This window comes from Scleropages formosus, chromosome 15, assembly GCF_900964775.1.
Source record: "Scleropages formosus chromosome 15, fSclFor1.1, whole genome shotgun sequence".
In the NCBI taxonomy this organism is placed as follows: domain Eukaryota; kingdom Metazoa; phylum Chordata; class Actinopteri; order Osteoglossiformes; family Osteoglossidae; genus Scleropages; species Scleropages formosus.
Window position 1 is genome coordinate 23,738,423 of NC_041820.1, and position 14,476 is coordinate 23,752,898.

General features: G+C 42.2%; 1 protein-coding gene across 3 annotated transcripts in view; it reads right to left on the reverse strand.

Moving 5' to 3' along the window:
* mdga2a (MAM domain containing glycosylphosphatidylinositol anchor 2a) overlaps positions 1-14,476 on the reverse strand; it is a 240,961-nt gene that overhangs the window by 69,896 nt on the left and 156,589 nt on the right. The gene's annotated exons all lie outside the window — the stretch shown is intronic.

A 14,476-nucleotide genomic window follows, 5' to 3' on the forward strand; every position in this document is an offset into this window, starting at 1 on the left:
GTTCACCGGACTGGGAAAATGTGAAAGAAAAATTTTGATGGAAGAGAATAACTCGTGTTGTCCTTTATAATTTAGTAAAAAGAGGTGCAGACACAGATGTATGTCCCTCAAGAGAGTAAAGAACAGGCGCCGGTCACCGATTTTCTTTGGTCCTGTTGTTCTGTTGTGAGACAAGCCCACCACAAATTTAATTATTTACTTTCAAGGTTGACAGCAAAACAATTTTTCTGTGGGCACTCTTCCATAAGTTTCCTTTTTCCAGTTGTCCAGACCTTATTTCCACTTTGTTCAAAGGAGCTGAACGCATCCTTCCAAATGAAGACACAGCTGCACAATTGCCTATGTTCAATGCTGTAAAAGTATGTATTGCTACAGCCTGCTGTATCCTGGGAAAAAATGACACTGACAGAAAAAACAGCTGTCACTCACACACAGGTTGACAGTTGTCATACCATGGTGCGATGAAGTAAAACTCCACACCATGCTTTTCTCAGTGTGTTTGTTACAGAATGGTCTCCAAGTTGCAGGTTGACACTGTACACCTAACTGAGGCTGTACTGAATATACTGGCCATATTCGTGAGAAGATCTGAATTCCTTTAATTCTTCTTCTTTATATTTTAGTGCAATAAGTACTTTCAGTTGTATGTCTCACAAGCATGCTGCACTAGGAATAAATAAATGACAATATATTTTTAGCTTCAAAATCTGAATGCAACTAGTGCTAATAATCTGTATCATTTCTGGTCATTTGCGATCATATCACATGCGTACAGAGAGGCCCCGTTATATTTTCCCTGCTAGGAGCAAGACCCAAACAACAGTGTGATTATCTTCTAATTTTTGTTTACAGGGGTCGTGCATGTTTACCTCAATGAGGCAGTCAGCATTGGTGGTCCTTCAACACAACTTCATGAAAACTGCTATTAAACTCTGGGCTGAATTCACAACTTTGTCCTTCGCTTCTGCGGTGGCTCACTGGAGTGACACATCTTTAAAATGGAGCCTACAGAGCATGGCCACAACCCGGATGCAACATGGAAATGATAAGCTTCACATAAAACAATCCTCTTTATAATGCCTCCCTACCTGTTATGTACAACAGAGCTCTGGCATGGCTCTTTATCAGTATACATCAGCCAAATCTCAAGTACTATTGGATATTTCAAAAAAATATATTAAAATAAACAGAGAAAAAAAAAGAGCTGTGGGAAATTATTCTGTATAAAAATGAGAGTGGAACATGTAGGCCTTGCAGACCAATCAAGCAAAGGCGGCGTCGGTGGTTAAAACGGTGACATGCTGGCTGCTTTCATGTTGAATTTCACGGTAGGTGACCTGTACCATCCCTGTAATCCCAAATGGGAATTCAGCCTTAAATCCAGGGTCTTTAAGTGGAATGAATCTGGCACGCTTTTGTGACTCGGCATCATACTTCTGCCCACTGTAATTTCAGGAGTCGCTAAGGGAGGATTTTGCACGCACCTGTGAAACACACCTAGAAGAAAAACAACACGTAGGCCAAAGCAGGAAGTGCTCCTCTTCAAAACAAAAGATGCTCAAGGGTGCTTCTCTTCAAACACACTCCAGTTCAAATAAATGCATCTGAACTAATAACGGAGCTATTTACATCAGACTGACACATGCTGTGAAGAAGGAAGCTATGACAGGTCTATAATGTGTTTTGGAAAATGGAGGAAACTAGGAAAATGAGGCTTGGAGCATAGGCAGTCAAGCAAAAGAATGCAAAGCTGAGGCCACAGAATGTAAGGGGATGTTAACTCTTTTATGTCAGCATGTGTGTAGCTGTTCTTCTGAACGTGTACAGTAAATTCCCCGTCCATGGAAGGAACTTCAGATGGCTCCAGCACTGGAGCAGCTGGCCCTTCCTATACCTTGAATACAACAGATGCAGATCTAAAACTGTCACATTGAGGATTTGATGAACTGATTTCTACAGATGCAATACAGCTTTCAGGCTACTATATGAGCCCAGTAAAAGTAATGCCTGAACTTTAAATAGTTTTTTTTTTTTTTTTCCCTGATTCTAAATTCTTTTTGTCATGATTAAAGGCTGGGTGTTTCCTAAATAAATGAAGACTTTATGGATTTTTCACAAATGACACCAGATATTTCTTACAACTAATGCAGCTAGTGGACATAATCTGAAGTTATGCTCCTAAAATAAATCAGAACAAGAAAACTGTCTTTCACTGGACAAAGTTCAATTTCATGACCCATTGCTTCTGCTGGGGTGTAACCACTGATACAGAAAAAGAATGGATAAATCTTGTTGATGTTCTCATTACCCTGTAGATAAAGCTCAAGTGTGCTGTGATATTACCAGGTTTTATTTTCAAATGGGAAACTACTTCTGAAGAATAGTCTTATCAAGCAAACTACAACATTCTGCAGTAGACTATTAGCCAGCTTTGTCTGCACATTAGGGAAAATGAAAGTATTCTCATTCTCTTTCACTCCTTTATGGAAAAAATAAGTTCCATTAAAAAAAAAAAAAAACCCTATAAAGACACCTAAGAAGAGTGTGTGGTGTTGTATGAGAGAACCTGTTTGTAATCAGCAAAAGTGCTGAAGACTTTCATTCTTTTTGCTGAAAGCGCACTAGTATTAATATTATATCTACATGGCTGTGTTGCAGCAGCATAACTCAGTTACCCTGATGCAAAACTTAAGCTGACTTTGCGACTTTGCAACGCCTCAATAGACCCTCTCCTATGCAAATTCCCATCTTCATGGTGCAGTGAAAGTTTTCAAAAAAGGAACAAAAAACTTATTGTTCACTTATCAATGTGACTGTCTTGCAAAAAAAGTTAAAAAAAGAATAAATGCAAAACTAAACATATAAATAAATAAAATTTTCAGCATATTTTTGTTTGATATGGTCAAAAAAGCTCAAGAAATTCACCATAGAGACCAACAGCACACAAGAAAAGCAATGCAAAAGTCCTTCTTATGCAGAACGTGAATTCGAACCCATCTCAGTCTGTGTGCAATTTTCATGGACTTCCTCTGGGTGCTCTGTGCTCCTCCCACAGCCCTGACAGATGCATTTTGATGCCAGCATGGCAGCAGCCTAAGTGAATTTCTCCATGGGGATTCATCTATTATTTTTTACATCTGTGGTATTATACACCAATCAGCCAAAACATTAAAACCACTGAGAGGTGAAGTGAATAACATTGATTATCTCATTACAATGGTACCTGTCAAGGGGTGGGATATATTAGACAGCAAGTGAAAAGTCTGTTCTTGAATTTGATGTGTTGGAAGCAGGAAAAATGGGCAATCGTAAGGATCTGAGCGACTCTGACAAGGGCCAAATTGTGATGGCTAGAGGACTGGCTCAGAGCATCTCCAAAACAGCAGGTCTTGTGGGGTGTTCATGGTATGCAGTGGTTAGGACTTACCAAAAGTGGTCTAAGGAAGGACAACCGGTGAACCGGCGACAGGGTCATGGGCACCCAAGGCTCACTGATGAGCGTGGGGAGCGAAGGCTAGCTCGTTTCGTCCGATCCCACAGAAGAGTTACTGTAGCACAAATTGCTGAAAACCTTAATGCTGGTCACGATAGAAAGGTGTCAGAACACACAGTGCATCACAGCTTGCTGCATATGGGGCTCTGTAGCCGCAGAGCGGTCAGAATGCCTGTGCTGACCCCTGTCCACCCCTGATAGCACCTACAATAGGCATGTGAGCGTCAGAACTGGACCATGGAACAATGGAAGAAGGTGGCCTGGTCTGATGAATCATGTTTTCTTTTAGATCATGTGGATGGCTGAGCGTGTGTGCATTATTTACCTGGGGAAGAGATGGAAGCAGGATGCACTATGGGAAGAAGGCAAGCCGGCAGAGGCAGTATGATGCTCTGGCCAATGTTCTGCTGGGAAACCTTGGGTCCTGGCATTCATGTGGAAGTTACTTTGAGATGTACCACCTACCAAAAGATTGCTGCACACCATGTACACCCCTTTGCAATGGTATTCCCTGATGGCAGTAGCCTTTTTCAACAGGATAATGAGCCCTGCCACACTGCAAACATTAAGTTCAAGGTGTTGACTTGCCCTCCAAATTCCCCACATCTCAAACTGATCGAGCTTCTGTTGGATGTGCTGGAAAAACAAATCCGATCCATGGAGGCCCCACCTCGCAACTTACAGGACTTAAAGAATCTGCTGCTAACATCTTGGTGCCAGATACCACAGGACACCTTCATAGGTCCTGTGGAGTCCATGCCTCGACAGATGAGAGCTGTTTTGGTGGCACAAGGGGGACCTACACAATACTAGGCAGGTGATTTTAATGTTTTGGCTGATTGGTGTATCTCAATGCTTAACCAAATACTGGAAAAAAATAATTTTGTTAAGATGTTGAGTGCAAATTGATAGGCTACATGCACACACACTGTAAAAAAAAAGAAAAAAATATCCACTGTTTACTCAGCAAGTTTCTATGATAAGAAGCAATAATTAATTGGTGTGCTGACCGGATTCCGAATGTCACATGATAGGATTTTGTTCTGAAAGGAATTTTTATAAAAATATGAAAAATACGGAAATACGAAAACTCCCTGAGAAATATTCTCTTTAAGTGCGATAGGTGCTTTACCTCCCTCCCTACCCACAGACACCCATCTGCAAAGGCTGCTGTGTGCAGCACTTTAAAGAACATTCTGAGGCTCTGCAGGCACATGGCGAGAACTGTGAATTTCTTCTCTGGCTCGAAGAAGAAACCATTGAACTTCACCAAGCCTTTTCAGAGAGCTGAATGTGCAGCAAAATACTATCATGTTCCTCTGCTTTCCTACAGACTGTGAACTAAATGCTTCAGCATGTAGTGAAGCCAGATGGCAGGATGCTGCATTAATAATTAGCCCTTTAGTGATGTGAGGCTAAAGTGCACTATGAGACATTTGCATGTTGTCAGGGGAAGCTGCCATGACAGCCAGGCAGGGTCAGGGTGGAGTCATGGTGTGCTCGCGCACACACACACACACACACACACACACACACACACACACACACACAAACACACACACACACACAGACACTGCCGGCCACTCAGTCAGCTTCAGTGAGGATTGATGACCCAGTCGTCAGAAGGCATCTTTGTGCTCCCCTTGTCACACACTCTCCTTTCGCAGTACTTCCAGCAGCATGCACTGGATGCAGTCAGCGAGGGGTTTGGATTTGTGGATGGAACTGCAAACCACATACTTGGGCAGGGTGTACAAATACGCACAGCTACTGCTGGCACAACCACAAGCAGAAAGCATGAGAATGAGTTGACCCCATGACCCCCGTCAAAATGACATAGGGTGGAAATAATACACAAAGGCGGCTGTGGTCACCACTGCTGCTGCCAACAGACTGACAGCTGGAATTAGAATTGCCCATCCCCACTCTCCGTAGAGGGAAGGCAGATGAGCGTGGGTCGCTGACTGATTACCGACAATGACGCTGTCCTGCGGAGCGCTTCTCTGGATGCAGCCGTTCCCTGGGACAGACGACTTCTGCCAAGAGCACTAATTAAAGCATGTTTACGGGAGCATCTCAGCCACTCGCTAATGAGAACATACAATAAAATCCAGTGACATGTTGGTGTAAAGGTCGACGGGTCTCCCCCACAGGGGTCACATTCTGTCTGTTAGCTCAGTGTGGTCTTGCCTGGTTGTCATTACTATGTTTATCAGCACTGCATTGCATAAAACAACTCATTTGATTGTTCTATAAGGCAATGCATTAACCCCAACCCCACAGTACATTTACAATAATTTAATATTCAATATCCCAGAACTCATATGAAACCACTTTTTCATTATTATTATTTTGCTGCTTAACCAACAGTTTTATCCATCAAATTCACATTATTTTTTTAAACACGTTTTCATTATAGCTGCTGGAGGGGACAGTATTTCACTGAACTAACAGCCCTCCCGTTAGAGGTCTGTGTCCCAAATATTTTGCACTACTTGAGAATACAGGTCCAAGTAAACTAGGACATTTTATACAACACATAGCTTAACAAATAGCACTATAACATTCAATATTCCAAAATGTTCTCTGTTATTATCTTTATTACAAATCATGCCATCCAGAACTTCTAAGACAACTCATTTACTTCTCCATTCCTAAGAAGTGTAAAACAAGAGTAGAACTATTATTGGCCACCATTCTGTCACTGCTAATAAGAAGCCATATAAATGAGAGAACTCCTACCACCACCTCAGAAGATGCTCAAGGGTGCAGTTTCAAATCTGTGGGTATGCAGCTGGCATACTGGGGATGGAAAGATATGTAAATCCCAGAGGCTTTTCTATTGCCTCATTTCACCATGTATCACCTGCGAGGAGCCCGAATATCTGAAGAGTCTCCCTTCTGTCACCACAGACTCTCCACAAGCACTGAATTTCAAACAGAACCAGAGGAACCCTGGAGAATCAGGGCATCACAACAAACAGTGGATTGCGATGGGATGGTGCGAGCTCAGCGACATGGGAAAATGGACCGCTGAGCAAAACACATGCTTCCCATGTGTATTCCCCCCGTGTCTTCTCTCTGAAGTGGGTAGGAAAATCTTGCTGCTTTCAGCAGATACAGTCTATGACAGGATAGCCAGACACTCTACAGGCTATTCAGTGTCACCATCAGACTGAGGCGCATTCAAACTTACACCAAAGAGCCCAGTAGATGCACCACCGTACCACCCCAATTTGTTCAGTTTTATATGTGACAATTTTATTATTTCAATTTCATGCACAAATATGTAAGTCCTGTGATAGAGTGGTGTCCCGACTGTGGTGTTCCCTGCTAAATGTTATGTACAATGAACAATCACAGGACAACAGGTTGACAAAAAGAGAATAAAAAAGTCATATAAAAAGTTTTATTCATTATAGCATTGTGTTTGAACAGGACCTAACGGCGAATAAGGGGGACATCTGTATTATTAAGGTTTTCCCAACTATGATGTAGTGGCTGGATACACAAGCTAATTGAGTCCCGATTGTGTTCATAACTTGATGACCCAGTATCCATGTAAGAAACAAGTACAGCAAAACTGAAAGCTTATGTAAATGTGCATAAATGTATACTGAACTCAATAGCACGTGTCACTTTTTCAGCTTTGAAGGTCTCTGTCCACTTGGAGTGTATTGATGGGTGAAGCAGGCCTTTAATCTCAAGTCATTTTTAAGGAAATGCAGATGGAATTTACACAAAGGAATTCTTCTGAGGATAAATTAGCCTGCGTCTAATTAGGAGGCAAGCTGGCCGTGACTGTGGGCTTTTAATGTTGGGCCATTGGACAGAACCCGTAACCGAATCCTGGACACGTGATCCCCCAGCTCGCAGAGCTCCTTCCCTGCATATCCCAGATTCTGTCTTTTCATGGACCTTGCTCCACCTCTGAGCCACTTTTCAATCTCACAGGACAGAGTGTTCTCTCCACCATCTTCCATAGATGTTTGCATTTGAGATGAATTTCCTGGCACCCATCTTCTACAATCAAGCTTCTCTGTTTTGAACACTCATTAAAGTGTGTGGTTACACTGATGAGTAGCTTACTGTACATCAGTGTACCTCAGAACCCTTTTAATTACTTATTAATGCTGGGGGGGGGGGGGGGGGTACTTGTGTGAATAAAATGTGGAACCTAATTTCCTGTAGGGGGTGAGAGAATCACTAGTCTTCAGTGACACTCCTGTTCTGACAAAGAGAAGAAGAGAAGATCTTCTGAATGCAGGTGTGTTGGATCCGGTACACAAAACCTTTGACTCCGACTCTAGTAACCCAGTGTCCGGTACACAAAACCTTTGACTTCGACTCCACAGCACTGTAGCCTAGGCCCAAATCGTAAGCATACAATTCCGCAGGACTTGCCTAGGCCCAAGAGTTGCACGTTATTTTGGGGGTCGACTTATCCGGCGAATACAGGCCTAAACCTATATTACACCTCTAATTTTTGGTGGTCGACTTATAGGCCGACATATACCGTACATTTAGGCGGAGTTGGTACATTTTTAACAACTCCGACTCCAGTAATCCAATAATTGCTTCCGACTCCAGAGCACTGGTTGAATGACACGGAAACAGCGATTACTAAACAGTTATACTGCTACTGACTTAACAAATTGACTGACAAATTAACAAATAAATAAAGGGAATATTTTCATTATACTGAATATTTATATATGTAATAAATACATTTTAGCTATTTCTTTACACGTACTAGATACACATGCGGTATACTGTGTACATTGACAATACGAAACAAAAGAAGGTATTTCAGCCTGAGCAGAAGAAAATGATGAAGAAAGAATCGTTTTTTGGGTTGATAATTATACAAAAAAGCATTTCCAAGACGTCTTCAACATTGATTAACAAGTAAGTACATCCAGTTCCTTTGGGAGGGAAACCTGTTTTTCTTGAACTTTGCAAAGAACTGCATGTTTAAACAGATTTATAATACGGAACAGGTGATTACTTTGAGAGCTCTACTCAGTGATAGCCTTATTAATAACCAAGCACCAGAAGGTCATGGAAAAATAAGTGACAATATGAAAAAAAGCTGAACATTTAAAAGATGTGTATTTAAATACAAATCTATCTCTTACTAAGCTGGCCTTTATTAGCTGGCATTCACTGACAACAACAGACAGCAGAAGTAGGTTCCAGATCTGTTAATTTCCCACACTCTGCCACTTATGATTGCAATAATAATAATAATAATAATAATAATAAAAATAAATACATTTACATATTTAGCAGACACCTCTCCACAGTGACTTCCAATGAACTCTATGCAGTGTTATACACACACACCGTATTCACCAATGTGACACTGCTAGAAACACTACTTACACTGGGTACATCAGTGGAACACACTCTCTCTGTCACTGACACACTATGGGTGAACCTGAACAGCATGTCTTTGGACTGTGGAAGGAAACTGGAGCACCAGGGGAAACCCACACAGACACAGGGAGAATATTTAAACTCCACACAGACTGAACAGGGATCGAACCCATGTCCTGTTGCACCACCCAGGTGCTGTGAGGCAGCAGCACTCATGGGAAGCATGTGCCGCCCATATAATAATAATAATAATAATAATAATAATAATAATAATAATAATCCACTTACGCAGTCATGGCACCAAACACTTGTCTTTGAACTATGGGAGGAAACTAGAGCACTCATAGGAAACCCATGCAAACACAGGTAAAACATGCAAACTCCTCACACACTCCTCACAGGTATCAAGACACAGTCCTGTGTCTAACTAGAAATGCCTGATTTGAAATTGATGGACCTTCACAAGTGCTCCATCTTTCTGTAGCGTCCATCTGTCCCCACTGGTCCCTGTGTCTGACAACAAGCCACCGCAGGCCACCGCAGCTACCCCATAATCCCTGTTTGACTCCAGAGACAAGGGTCAATCCTGCTGGGTTGCCATCCATTTAATTGCCTGTAGAGCCATTTCCCCGGGCTGCGCCTGGCCCAATAAAAGTGATTAACCTCCTCATCTGAGGGTTTGTCAACAGCGTTGGCCGTGCGTTGACCTTCCACATGGAGCCTGGTGTCACTTGTGCTAAGGCCCATTTACCTTGGCAGAACTCTTTGAACCATTTACTTTGTGGCCAGAACAGTAGCTTGCCTTTTTCAATTACTATCTGTTGACCTTTCTTATATTTCCTTTCACTTTAATATGTTGTTTTTTTTTTTTTATACTCCTGTAATATGTGATATTGTTTAGCCTGTTAAATGTGACCTTTACCTTAACATAAAAGTCAAAAAGCTAATGCTACAAGCTGTATTAACATTTTCTTCTCCTTGTCTCAAAGTAAAGCTAAAATCACTCACAATGAATAGTAAATATCATTCAGAGCCATTCCGTCATGTTATACAAGTGTCCAATGAAGTCATTTGGGAGGAACATACTGTAACTGCAGCCTCAACGCGTTATTGTGAGCAAAACTTGCATTTTCAAACTCTTGTCCGTGTGACCCCTGACATTCGTCCGAGTGGTTTGCTCTCTATTAATGTCACTGACTTGCAACCGACATATCTTATTGACCTCGTGTTTAATGTGTATCTTGTCAATGTGTAAGCCCCTGACAGCTCCCATCATGCCAAAGGTCATTGCACCCCACTGACAGCTAGAGCTGCGTCACTGTATCATTACGGGATCTTCTGTGCAAATTATTTTTACCACGGGTAGCCCCAGCTTATATGGTGGCACTGGAGCATAATGGGTCCTAATCATTTATATGATTGACCTTCTAGTAAAAACACAGGACTAAAGTAGCAAAAGGGAACTGGTCATACTACAATGGTTAAGAGAACTGAGGACATTCAGAGAGGTCCTGAGTGTGGGAACAAGAAAATGTGCTCTGCTGGTGTAAATCTGCAGCCACAGATGCCCATCTGTAAACATTTAATGTGGAAATTCACAGTCCAGAGAGCTGAGTAACAGCCCTTGAATCTTCTACATTTACTCATTTAGCTGATGCTTTTCTCCAAAGCAGCTTACAATGTTAAGGTTACAAATATTTACCAATTCATACAGAAATTTTATTGCAGTATTCTAGAGTAAGTACCTTGCTCAAGGGTACTGTAGCCAGAGGCAGGGATCAAACCTGCAACATTTGGAGCCAAACGTACTAACTTTAACCACAACAATACTAGCTGTGCCTGCTGTGCTAGAGGATGACGTAGGGTAGGGTGAACAGAGGAGAAAGAGAAGAATTTGAGAGGGTGGTGGTGGGGGGGGTTAATTTTTTGAAGTAAGTGTCCCATTTCTCAGCCTACATTCAAAGGGCAGATACCCTGGATTAATGTAAAATAGTCTCTACTTTTACAGCAAGTGTTTAATCATCATGTGTCAGTGCTGTGAGCTCTAATGCCATGGCATGTTTCTGAAAATATATAGGAAACACTGACATGTTTTTGAAGCACATGTTTAGATATATGCCTGAACTCTGAAGGATGAGAAACCACACACATTACACCACCACTGTAACGCAGTAATGCAATATAAGGTGGTTTTTGCTTTGGGCTCTATACCAGGAATGTAAATTAGGCTAAAAAAGATTATGAGAAAGTAGAAATTATTAAAAAGCCACACAATGTACAAGGGGGGGTTAACAGATGGTTCTGGAGCATTAATGCTGAGAGAAAAAAATGTGAGCTCATTTCATCACAATTACAAAAGAATAATGTCACTTTGGGGGGTTTAGTATCAGAGGGGATTTTCACCCCCATCCCACTGTAGTCCCCTCTCACTGGACACCTTATGTAGGAAAGTTATCCATAGTCACGAGTTGTAGAACAGGGATTTTCACCTTAGAGAGCAATGAGCTAGTTGGCAGGGAAATGAGGCCTTCTATAGAAATATATAGAAAAAAATGTACCCCCCCCACACACACACACACACACACACACACACACACACACACATACACACACACACACCCTCCCCCATTCTGTCTTCCCGTTGTCTTCTGTTCACCCTGCTGTTCTGTATCCTGTTCCCTCTGTAAGATTCAAGGCCTGTTATTTAGCTCTCTTACACACATACACATATAAGACAATATACGAGGATCAAATATGAGGTCATAGAGTGATATCAAAAACTAACAGATTTGGGTTATGTGGACAGATGAAAAAACTGACCACCATCTCCTTCAATACAAGTCTGATCCTTATGGACAGGTACCTGAAGGTGAAAACAGTGGAAAGGTATCCACATGAAATGCACAAGAAGAAAATAAATGACAGCATGTTGCTATGCCAAAGCCTATTATGTGAAAAAAAATGGGAGTGACAAACAGGTTGCGAAAATACAAATGAAGGAAATGAAAGAATAGCACAGAATCTCATCTCAGTTAAAATTAAAAAGAAATGAAAAGCCATGTCTGTTTTTATTGCTGACAGTGTCCTTTTATACATACTGTGTACGTGTTGTGTGTGTGTGTATGTATACACTGTATAATATATATATAGAGAGAGAGCGAGACAGAGATACACACACACACACATTTTCAGAACCGCTTGTCCCATACTATACGGGGTCACGGGGAACCGGAGCCTACCCGGCAACACAGGGCGTTAGGCCAGAGGGGGAGGGGACACACCCAGAACGGGACGCCAGTCCGTCGCAAGGCACCCCAAGCGGGACTCGAACCCCAGACCCACCGGAGAGCAGGACTGTGGTACAACCCACTGCGCATGCTCTCTTATATTGGCTTTTACAGAGAAAAAACGTCACTGTGGAATGCATTCGAAGCATGACAAAAATACTTGCCACTGTTGCCATGGACAATAATGGCTGCTTGAACAACGCAAAAAAGCATGTCATCTCAGAGGAACACACTTGTAGTTCAATCTCCATACCTTCCGTATCTCATTAAAATACCCTCTGGCTCCCCCAAGATCGCTGTCACATGGTGCAGGCCTGCCATCCGTTTGCGCATTGTGCAGCATGCGGTGACTGAGGCGTGCACCTGCATGTGAACGCCGCTCTCAGCTAATCTGTATTCCTGTCTGGTTCTGCAAAGCAAAGTTGCTTGTCAGTGTCCCTTCCAGCCTTCCATGTGCTCCCGCTTGCCCTCTTTCTCTTGTGTTTGATTTCTGGCCTCTTCTTTCTCCTGGACCCCACCAAGAAATATGCATACATGGACACACACAGGTGCTCGCCGTAGAAGCAGACTAGGGGTGAGCACCACGAGTGCGGGTGTGACAGATCGGCGCAGGTCTCCACAGAAAGAGCTACCCCCCTCGGCCAGATCAATAGCCACTCCATATTTTAACAAGCAGGCTGAAATAAAAGCCAACAGTGCGTGTCATGAGCCATTCTGCTGTGTTCATTTCCTGATGCCATTAGTGGAAACATCTTTGTCTGTATGATGCCACCATCCTTATAGGGACACACCTAAAAGACATATTTCTCCAATTATCATTCCTCAACACTTGATTAAGCCATTTCCTTCCTAGAGCGGTGAAGATTTCATTGTTTTCCCCTAAACTTTCTAAGACAGGGATACTTTTAAGAGCCAGGAAGTGATTTGTGAAATAACTTTCAGCATCTGTCTCACAATGTTTCTAAAGGCTGTTAACATATCTTTAGAGGTGTCACAATGCAGAATGATTCGAACAATCGCGAGGAATGCCACTTCAGGTCTACCCAGCCCCATCAGCTCACCTGATCTGAAATTAATTACAAAAAAATATATATGAGGGGTGAAGAGATACCATCGGGTTGCGGATTGTTAATTAGTTTTCTACTGCCTTGCCTGCGTTCAGCAAAAGATCCTTCTTTATGTACTTTGTGTTTTTTTTGTTCTCTGTGCATTTCTGTTCCTGTCCTGTCTGGACCAGTCCTTTGCGCCCCGTCCTCATCCCATGTTCCAGCCCTGTCTCCATCACACCTCTGTGTGTGTGCCCACTCTGGTCTCGTACACCACTTCTACTTATTGTCCACATAAGAACACTGTGTGCATCTCTTTGTCCTGTGTTCATCATATCACTGAAGCCCTTCACCTGTTCATCTGCACCGAGCACTTTGATTTACACTCTGCGTTTGAATTCTCACTGCTTTCATCCGTCTTCATGTCACACCCAGACATAACGAAAGGTATGTTTTGTGTTTTGCCTTGACTCTGTAGACTTGCACATTTCTATACTTAAGTTCATCCGTGTGGCCTTCCTTTCACTGGGATGAGTCTTATATGTAATGAAGAACTTTCTAAAGTCACTCAGTACACAATCGATTCTGCAGCGTCAAATTCTTTTCAAGTGGAATCGATGGCTTGCTGCTCTGTTCCATTCTCTTCAGAATAATTTATTATCTTTAATTTTTCGGCTGCAGTACATGCATGTTATGGCTCCGTAAAAACTACTAAAATATTAAAGGCATTATGAATATAATTTAATAGCTGTCATTTTAATTATTTTAAGTATAATGCTTGTTATAGTCCCACTGAGCCTTAGCCTGACGTAAATCTACACATTAAACACAGGTGTTTAAATTTTGACTTTATGGTAAGACTCGGGATCATGGGTGCATTATAGCCAAGATTTTACGGTTATCTGCATTAGGTGTCCTGGATCTCCCCCGGGGCCTTCTCCCACTAGGATGTGCCTGCTCCTCCCATGAAGGCATCCAGCAGGGCTTCATAACTAGATGTCTAAACCACCTCGGCTGACTCTTCTCATTATGGATGACTGGTGAAGCCCTCCAAAGGCACCGACCACTTGACCAGCATATTAGGGAGTGGTGAGCCCCACCATCTTGCAGAAGAACCTCATTTTCACAAAGTGTACGTGATTTTGTTATTTTAGTTGTTACGCAAAACCTGTGACCAAAGGTGAGGATGGAGACATTGACATAATTGTTAATTGGAAACTTTGTCTGAAGACTTAACTCCAGCTCCACCCTTTTGTACATTGTCAGAAGCA